Source organism: Sinocyclocheilus grahami, unplaced genomic scaffold (genome assembly GCF_001515645.1).
Source record: "Sinocyclocheilus grahami isolate Dianchi unplaced genomic scaffold, SAMN03320097.WGS_v1.1 scaffold214.1, whole genome shotgun sequence".
In the NCBI taxonomy this organism is placed as follows: Eukaryota; Metazoa; Chordata; class Actinopteri; order Cypriniformes; family Cyprinidae; genus Sinocyclocheilus; species Sinocyclocheilus grahami.
Genome location: NW_015505393.1, coordinates 778,102 through 789,113, shown reverse-complemented (window position 1 = coordinate 789,113; position 11,012 = coordinate 778,102). Strand labels below are relative to the sequence as shown.

Sequence of the window (11,012 nt, the reverse complement as noted above, 5' to 3'; positions counted from 1 at the left end):
TATACTGCAATATTTCCTCTCTCAATCAGTAGAAAATATGGTTAACACCCGGTCATGCATGAAAAAAATAATTTTGAAAAATACCATTATATAAATTTTTGGTCATACCGCCCAGCACTAGTATGTATACGCAACTCGGTATTTCCGCGCTGTCTGAAACACATCTCTATGCTTGTGTGCGCTTTGATTGTGTGCGAGAACAGCGCGTGAGTAAAGAATTTAGTTTCTTCTTCTTGTGGTTTAAAATTGCTTGTACGTGTAAATTGGCAAATTAATCTGCGAATCACGTGCGTGCTGAACGGTAGGGTCTCATCCGTACGTATTACGGATCAACTGCGATCCGTTTAACTCCTAATATGTGACAGATCAGAGCAATCTTTCATTTACTTATTTAACATGAAATTGTCTAATTGCTACTCCATATCAATCACATACAAAGAAAATACAGAATAGTTAGAACAATCATTAACATAAATAAATAACAGTGTCATATCTACACATATTTCCCGAGAACGTTTTTGTGACCCGGTAGCAATTTAAAAAAAGACAGAACTCAGGAGACTGTAGTTGACACTGTGTGGCAGTGGAAGTGTTTTGGTCATTCGTGCTGTTGAAGGGCAGCTGAATTAACAGCTCAAGACGTGCAACAAACAATTAGTACTGACAAAGTGCTATTTTTACAACAATTTAACAAAGCAACTAAATAAGTAAAGGTAGATCTAAAAATGTAATACTTCATTTAAACTTGATCAGTAACAGCAACAGCAGTGTTGTCACAGTACCAAAATGTCAGTAGTAAGTACCAATACAAGTAAAATACAAGTAAAAGAATTTAATAATAAATAATACAATTAGTTTATTAATAATTATGAGCATAATTTAACTAATTATGGAAGTCAATGGGAACCAAAACTGTTTGGATACCAACATTCTTCAAAATATCTTCTTTCATGTTTCACAGAAGAAAGTCAGTCAAACAAGTTTGGAAAAACATTAGTAAACTATGACAGAACTGTCATTTTTGGTGGACTATTCTTTTCAACACAAACAGCCTATTGTTTTTAATCAATGCATACAGTGAAACATTTACAGAATTTGACAGGCAGGCGTTCTTGGCACAGACTGCAAATTTTTGTATGATACCTACTATGAAATACAATTTCTTTGGTCCGATCAAGCACGAGTCAATTGGATGAAATGCTAACAGCACAGACAAATGGATGCTTTAATGTTGTGTTTGCCAAGCAGGTCTTGATGATTCAACGTAAGTTTCAGATTCTGAAAGCAAACCATTGAAGCTCTGCTAGTAGGTTTAGAGTGGCTGTTCAGCACCAACAGACTTCATTAGATGCCTCTTCATAAAGGGAAGCATTAATAGAACATAATTGCAGGAAGAAGACAAGACAGAGTAGAGATACAGAATATACAGAAACAAAGAAAAGGCAAAATTAGGAAGAAATCAACAAACAAACTGGATTTCAAAAGGTTTGAAATCTCAGGCAAAAGAACATTTACATAAAATTTGCTGAAACAGAATATAAAACAGCACAGATGGAATCTGCTAAAGCATCCAAATTCTGCAGAAATTTATAGAGCTTTCCGTGTGCACAATTTTTTTATTGACAAAAGTGAATCTCTGGCCCTAACTGGTGACTTCTAGACTATAGGATGACACTTCATATGACTAAACACTAAGATCAATATAAAGACCAGGATCAATGCTTGAGATCTTTAGAACCCTGATTCTAAAATTAAATGCATGCACACGTAAAGAAACTAACAGAATAATGCAGCCATTTTCTTGTATTGTATATAAATGCAGGGTCAGATTAAGATGCTTTCCAATTAATAATCTGACTAATGAACAGCATGCCGTATTTTTAGATGGTTAGTTAGAATGTGCTTTTTAAAAGTTAATGTCAATGTGATAACAAAATTGAAATACACTGGCAAATATGGTGTCATAAAAGCATATGGTAAGAGAAGAAATGACATCCACCCTAACCCTGTGCTTATATAGTCAACATGAAAAATGTGAGGATTTATACAATTACGCATGCACAATTAATTCAGATTAAAACTAGGTGGTTATATATCAGTGGGAGGAAAATGATTTTGAACCCTATTCACTGAACGTGAACAATGATGATCATGTCTTAACACGATTTCAAGCTCATAACCATATCTTTTCTCATTTTCCTACACAAAAACAAACATTGGCACATGATGAGCTATTATTTATGGTAAGAGAAGAAATGACATCCACCCTAACCCTGTGCTTATATAGTCAACATGAAAAATGTGAGGATTTATACAATTACGCATGTACAATTAATTCAGATTAAAACTAGGTGGTTATATATCAGTGGGAGGAAAATGATTTTGAACCCTATTCACTGAACGTGAACAATGATGATCATGTCTTAACATGATTTCAAGCTCATAACCATATCTTTTCTCATTTTCCTACACAAAAACAAACATTGGCACATGATGAGCTATTATGATGTCATACAAGCACATAGGTCTATTCAGAGGACGGAAACACTCATTCAGTAAGACTGACAAAAGCACAAGGCCACAAAGATGGGTTACATAAAAAGATAGCGCCATTTCCCCCTCAATTTAGTTAAGCAATACATCCGTAGACAAAAGCACAGGCTGCTCTGTTCATGCTCAAGCAGTGGAACAACACATCTAATGCAGTGGCACTAAAAAGAGAAATGGCCGAATTCAGAGCACCTTTGTGGGATGTTGTTCAGTTGTGAAGTATGCAGCAAATTAAAAATAAAACACATTAAAATAAAACATACATTTGTTTAAGTATATGCAACTGGAACAAACAGGAAAAAGTCCTGTGTTTAAATCAACAGGTTAATATCTGAAGAAGGCCTTTGACTGAAATCTTTAATAAAAACAATGCAAAATACAGTTTCATGGATGCCAAGAAATATTCATGGTCAGGAAATTGGATTAACTGATAAGAATTGATCCAGTTTAATCAATTCAATACTGGCAATTATGGAATAAAGTTAATTTTGGACCTTGACTAAACGCAGATAAAAGGCCAGGCAGAGGTGTACTAAACTATCCGATTATTTTAGCAATAAATATTTGAAAGTTTAAAAGCTCTGGGAGTTTGAGGAGAGAGGAGAAGGGAGGGCAACAGCTGGGCAGAGAGACAGAGGTGGAACGTTGCCAACTAAATCAGAGCCTCAATAAAAACAATGCAAAATACAGTTTCATGGATGCCAAGAAATATTCATGGTCAGGAAATTGGATTAACTGATAAGAATTGATCCAGTTTAATCAATTCAATACTGGCAATTATGGAATAAAGTTAATTTTGGACCTTGACTAAAACGCAGATAAAAGGCCAGGCAGAGGTGTACTAAACTATCCGATTATTTTAGCAATAAATATTTGAGAGTTTAAAAGCTCTGGGAGTTTGAGGAGAGAGGAGAAGGGAGGGCAACAGCTGGGCAGAGAGACAGAGGTGGAACGTTGCCAACTAAATCAGAGCCTTGTCTTCCGAAAGCTTTAGTAGCTTAAGAGACAGACTACAGCAGCCGCTCTGTGCATGCAATCATTCCCTCACTGTACTCTGGCATCACCCCCTGCGTCAACACCATCATGGCGCTCTCCTGCCGCCAGCCTGGCTCCATGAACATCACACACACTGTTCAGTGACAGGCAAGTGGGCCGCACGTGCTAGCTATCACACTGCAGTGAGGGAGGGAAAAAAATTATAAAAATGACTCCCAGCTGAGGACTGAAGAGTCGGCAGTGCTGTGGTGTTCAAAAAGAGAGTATGGAGTGATGGAGTAAAGTGAGGAGACACAGAGACAGAGACTATGGGAGCTTGAATAATATAAACTGACAGGACAAGAAAAGCATGAAAAAACAGGAAGAAACCCATGAGAACAGATGAAAGAGACGGTGAAGATGATTATCCATTGGATGTACTACCATTTAATTAAACTGAATGTACTGCTGATCTTCACTATGATGACACATGTTTATTTTATTATATTTTTTTAATTTAGAGCAGGGGTGCTGATGGTGACTTTAAGGTAAATATAATGCAATTTAAAGGGATAGTTCACCTAAAAATAACGTGGGTGAGTAAATGATAGAATTTTCATTTTTGGGTCAACAAACCATTTAATGAATGCAAATAAAATGTACATAAAATTGCTCAAATGAAATGCACACTTATACTACGACTCAAATGTTTGGGGTCGGCAAGTATTTGAAAGAAATCTTTTTTGCTCACCAAAGCTGCATTTATTTGATTAAAAAAAAAATTTAAATAACTGTTTTCTATTTGATGATTTTGACTGATTTCTATTTTAAAATGTAATTCATTCCTGTAGTGGCAAAGTTGAATTTTTAGCAGCCATTACTCCAGTCTTCAGTGTCACCTGATCCTTCAGAAATCATAATATGCTGATGTGGTGATGTGGTTTAGTTTAATTATCAATGTTGAAATAGCTGTGAAATTTTGTGGAAACCATGATACTTTTTATTCAGAATTCTTTGATGAATAGAACATTCAAGAGAACTTTTATTGGAAATAATTTTGTTACAATGTTAAAGGCTTTACTGTCTCCTTTCATCAATTTAATGCATCCTTACTGAACAAAAGTTTTAATTCCTTAAAATCTTACTGACTGGCAAGTATCTTACACAATAGCTAATTAAATCATTATCAACGACGATAATGTCAAAATGGTCAAATATCATTAGACTGGCCACATATCAGTGTAATGCTATATATGAAAATAATCAAAGAAAAATATTTTAACCATTCAATTCTTGTCCTACATTAAAACATTTCTGAATGCACTCCTGCACAACCTGAAGCATGACGACATAACATGCAGGGTCCACATGTACCTCCTACCAAACATAGGATGACTTCACCATTCTCAACTCAACATTCCAGCACATGCTGACTAAACAAACATCAGAAGAGGTTATGCAGCCTACTAAACTTGAGCCTTGCTCAAATGACAACAGCAACATACTCCACTGCACTGGCTGAAAACAAGAAATTATGCTTAATAAATGTTTAACTAGCATGGACATATTGTCAACACATGGCAAAGCTAGTTAAATGGTTTTCTGTCAGTTTACTATGTTTTTCTTATTCCTGTATAATATTAGAGACTATTATAAGAAAGCCAGTTGCAGGATTACTTCCCAAAAAGCATAAACATCATGGCACTTTCAAAAGCATTAGTTTTTCCTGTTTCACTAGAGGCACAGAAGTTACTTACAACTCATTTTAATTCTATTATGTGACATTTCAGAATGAAAGGGATATTGAATGTAAGGATGCAGGGTGGGACTTTTTAATCTGCTGGGAATTGATTTAATCGGGAAAAGTGGTTTCTATAGTTTTCCTCTGGAATAATGTACAGTGATGAATCATTCACGATAAGACCAAGGGCTGCATTTCCCAAAAGTATCATAAGCCTTGCTGAGTTTAAAAGCTCTGGGAGTTTGAGGAGAGAGGAGAAGGGAGGGCAACAGCTGGGCAGAGAGACAGAGGTGGAACGTTGCCAACTAAATCAGAGCCTTGTCTTCCGAAAGCTTTAGTAGCTTAAGAGACAGACTACAGCAGCCGCTCTGTGCATGCAATCATTCCCTCACTGTACTCTGGCATCCCATCACCCCCTGCGTCAACACCATCATGGCGCTCTCCACAGAGACACAGAGACAGAGACTATGGGAGCTTGAATGATGTAATGATGACATAACATGCAGGGTCCACATGTACCTCCTACAAAACATAGGATGACTTCACCATTCTCAACTCAACATTCCAGCACACGCTGACTAAACAAACATCAGAAGAGGTTATGCAGCCTACTAAACTTGAGCCTTGCTCAAATGACAACAGCAACATACTCCACTGCACTGGCTGAAAACAAGAAATGGTGCTTAATAAATGTTTAACTAGCATGGACATATTGTCAACACATGGCAAAGCTAGTTAAATGGTTTTCTGTCAGTTTACTATGTTTTTCTTATTCCTGTATAATATTAGAGACTATTATAAGAAAGGCAGTTGCAGGATTACTTCCCAAAAAGCATAAACATCATGGCACTTTCAAAAGCATTAGTTTTTCCTGTTTCACTAGAGGCACAGAAGTTACTTACAACTCATTTTAATTCTATTATGTGACATTTCAGAATGAAAGGGATATTGAATGAGTAAGAATGCAGGGTGGGACTTTTTAATCTGCTGGGAATTGATTTAATCGGGAAAAGTGGTTTCTATAGTTTTCCTCTGGAATAATGTACAGTGATGAATCATTCACGATAAGACCAGGGCTGCATTTCCCAAAAGTATCATAAGCCTTGCTGATAGAAACCATTTACATTAATGTCTCTACGATCAACTGAAGCTCACAATGCTTCTGGGAAATGTAGGCAATGGCATATGTATGAAGTAAATTTGGTCAATTTCCTAAAGTTTTTAGGGTCTAGGCTACTTTTCTACCACAGATTTGTTTTTTTTCCAATTTAAAACTGAAATAAGGTGGCAATAGCTATTATGCCAAAAAGCTTGTGTCCAGTGCCAAATGTCTTTTATTTCAGGAATATGTAAAACAGTAAAAAGATAGAAAAATATTAAATGTTTTTGTTCAACTTTGCACATATCGTCTGTAAGCAGCTTAAAGACAGAATATTCTGCTGCTCAAATAATTGACTCACTAATTTTAAAAACTGCAGGATGCTTGGGTTAAGATGAACAGACAATTGATTTATAGGCAACATCTAGAGGCTTAGTCCTACTACATGTACTTGCCAAAACAAATTCATCTAGATCCTGCATGGTAAAGAGTGTTGACAGCATTTTGTCCTTCACTGGCTAAACAGGTCCTTTGGATTGAAAGGCTAGACAGCATTCATGATCATATAAACAACACTGTGGTGCAAACATGCCAGTACATGATTTACTGTTTGATGGAGTACAAAAGACTTTATTAACCAGTTTTAAGCTCTACAACAACACCATTAGAATAGAGATAACCACAAATGCTTTTAATTCAGGTTAACCTATCACTTATCAGAAATCACCACAACCAACAGGACAAAAACTATTTTATAGTGTTAACGTACGGTTAAATTTTTTCCCGTGAACCGTTCCACCCCTAACCAGCACCATGTTGAAGACAAGGCTTTCAAGCAAGGCTGTCAAAGCTTGTAGAGTAAATGAGTCAGCATTACTTCAAAGGCCAAACTGTCTTCTGATATGGACACATCACACATGAAGGGCCAACCTCACCCAAACCCTGCCCGAATACTTTCCACATTACTCCCAACATCAATTGCTGTCTCTGTCAAGGCTGGTGCTTGTAAATAAAATGTGGCGTGAGCGAATTCATTTGTTCTCAGGCAGTTGCAAGTGAGCACTTACTGACATTCAACAAAACCTGATGTTAAAAAACACTTTCCAGAAATAATCCTCCTAGCATTAAAACTATTAGGGTTGGGCAATATATATCAAACAAACACAAATTCACAATGATTTTGCTGACAACATTAAATGAAGAAATGTGAATATTGTAATGATTTTCATGCGCTTTTAATTTGGCCATTAAGTTACTATAACTCTAGATGTACAATCCTTCCTTGTCTCATGACTTGCAAGAATAAGAAAAATGTTTAATTAGCATCTCTGATTTAAACCTGACTAGTAAAATTATATTTGTTACACTTTATTCATTATTAATCAGTTCAAACAGCTACAATGAATCAATTCAAAACTGATTCAGCAATTAATTTGCATCACCACTCAAAAACAAAACTGTTAACTTGGATTAATTTAGTGGAAAACATGCCTTTATTATTAAACTGGGGTATAATTTTTTTTATTCTTTACATTTGCAATTTGAATGTACTTTGAATATTTTTTAATCTACTTTGTTATAGTGTATGTTTGGTTAAAATTAAGGTTTCTCTGAGTGGGGAAAAATAATTAAGAAAAAATACAAAAATATTAAATTACATCAATAGATAAATATTGAATAATTACATCAAAAGGATGATAAACGGAGATAACATTTCAGATATCACCAAGTCCTAATGGCTGTAATGAAATATTATCCATTCATGGTATCACACAGCAACTGGCTAAAACATGAGAGTTTATGAAAGAATCATCCATCAGATGGGTTCGAATGAGGTCGTTCATGAAAAATGCGATGATGTTAAATCTAATGTTCAAATCATGTGACTTCAAAACCTTGAGCCACAGCTGAATTGTGACCCTCAGCACTGGGCTTCTCACAAAGAGAATTCACACTACATTCATGAAGTTGCAGCATTAAAATGAAAACAAAACACAGCAGAGCTGAGCTGAGCTTCATGTTGCTAACTGCTTGACGTAATTGCTACTCTATGTTTACAAGCTGCTCGAGGAAGTGACATCAAAGATAATCAGGCTCTGAACACTGTCAAAATAATATCAATCAACAAAACCTATGCAGAACAAAAAAAAAACTGACGATGGCTCTGACTCAGCACTGCAATGCTATAAGGTCAAGGAGAAATATCTGATACAAATCTCTTGTGGTTGTTTCTTAAGAGGATTTTTGGCTTGGGTCCCGTTAAACATTTTATCTCCATTAATTGCCAGTGTTATAGTTTGATATTCTAGGACATGGGACCAGTAATTGAGTATAAGCCATCTTATTTCACCCTACACAGCCTTCTTAAATGTCTACTGTAGAAAGCATTCAATATAAGATGCCTATTGCATAAATAATCATGTATAAAAATAATAATAACATTAAGGTCAATCATGTAATTCAATATTGGCCTGAATCTTTAGAGCAAAAGACCAGAAAAAAAATGAATATCAACAATTAGCCTGTCATATACATCTTTAAAGGCCTAGTTCACCAAAAAAGTGAATTATCCAATCTTCACTACAACCCAAAAGGACTTCCTTACTTCCATGAGGAACTCTGAAAACCTTTTCTTTTGCTGTAACTACATGGAAAACAACCACATGGACATTTAACTAAACTATGATTTTGTGTTCAACAAAAGAAAGTCATTAGTGGTCGACCGATATATCGGCCGATATTTGCCATTTTTCAAATATCGGCATTGGCCGATAAGTTTTTCTGTTTGGCCGATGCGTTTGAGGACTTTTATTTTGATGGCGCTGAGTGCCTCAGGCTCAGTGCCTGAGCACATAGTGCTCACATGCTCCTTGTTCACTGTCATCGTTCAGTTCTGTCTAATACGGATAGAAGTCAGTCTAGTAATCTGATAGAACTGTTAAACAAAGGAATTAAAATGTATACAAAAATAATTATAACGATTCTATTACTAATTATATATTATTAGTAATAGAAAGGCAAACATTATAATACTTTCTCGTTTGCCGTCAGCCTTCAGCACATACTCATTTACATAACTTGGGTCCCGTTAAACATTTTATCTCCATTAATTGCCAGTGTTATAGTTTGATATTCTAGGACATGGAACCAGTAATTAAGTATAAGCCATCTTATTTCACCCTACACAGCCTTCTTAAATGTCTACTGTAGAAAGCATTCAATATAAGATGCCTATTGCATAAATAATCATGTATAAAAATAATAATAACATTAAGGTCAATCATGTAATTCAATATTGGCCTGAATCTTTAGAGCAAAAGACCAGAAAAAAATGAATATCAACAATTAGCCTGTCATCTACATCTTTAAAGGCCTAGTTCACCAAAAAAGTGAATTATCCAATCTTCACTACAACCAAAAAGGACTTCCTTACTTCCATGAGGAACTCTGAAAACCTTTTCTTTTGCTGTAACTACATGGAAAACAACCACATGGACATTTAACTAAACTATGATTTTGTGTTCAACAAAAGAAAGTCATTAGTGGTCGACCGATGTATCGCCAAGGCCGATATATCGGCCGATATTTGCCATTTTTCAAATATCGGCATTGGCCGATAAGTTTTTCTGTTTGGCCGATGCGTTTGAGGACTTTTATTTTGATGGCGCTGAGTGCCTCAGGCTCAGTGCCTGAGCACATAGTGCTCACATTCTCCTTGTTCACTGTCATCGTTCAGTTCTGTCTAATACGGATAGAAGTCGGTCTAGTAATCTGATAGAACTGTTAAACAAAGGAATTAAAATGTATACAAAAATAATTATAACGATTGCTTTTATATTATTAGTAATAGAAAGGCAAACATTATAATACTTTTTCGTTTGCCGTCAGCATTCAGCACATACTCATTTACATCATTTAAACAAATCTTTGAATGGCTAATGAAAATTTAATTTCACAAACCTTGCAAACTTAGTCGAATCCAGTTGTGAGATCTTGTGAAGTGTGCATGTGACCTGCATGATCGCATGTTCTCTGCTTGACTTTCAGTCCGTGCAAATTGAATGCTTTAAACATAAATTCGTGATTTCAAATTACGCTGCACTTAACCACTGTCATATTCATGTCATTTTCACTCTGTGCTGTATGTATGATGTGTGTTGTAAGTGTTACCTTGGCTTTATTTGAAAAAATATGATTCCCAATGCACACAAACTTCCCAGAATACGGAGTGCTCTGTTGGTTACAGTTTACTTCCTTTTTAATTATAAAATTATAAAAAATATTTATTTGTGGAAAATACTTTGTCATCTATAGTATAAGTATGTGTATTTTACAAAATTATTTTTTAATCCATTTTCAAATGCTTTCAAATTTCTTAAATATTAATGAAAATAAATACAATTATATTGGCTTTCCAAGATATCGGCATCGGCTGTCAAAAAACCAGTATCAGTCGACCACTAAAAGTCATACAGTTTTGAAACAACATGATGATGAGTAAATGATGACTGAATTTTAATTTCTGGGTGAATGAATATTTAATCATCATCTAAAGATGTGGACACAAAGTGAAGTCTCTCATTGTGTTTGATCTTGAAACATGTCAACATGAAGGGCTGTAAATGTTCCAGTTGACCTCAAAAGCCT

General features: G+C 35.4%; 1 protein-coding gene across 1 annotated transcript in view; it reads right to left on the bottom strand.

The window, feature by feature from the left end:
* Positions 1-11,012, bottom strand: part of LOC107596084 (CLIP-associating protein 1-like) — a 77,824-nt gene that overhangs the window by 60,002 nt on the left and 6,810 nt on the right. The window lies entirely within an intron of this gene.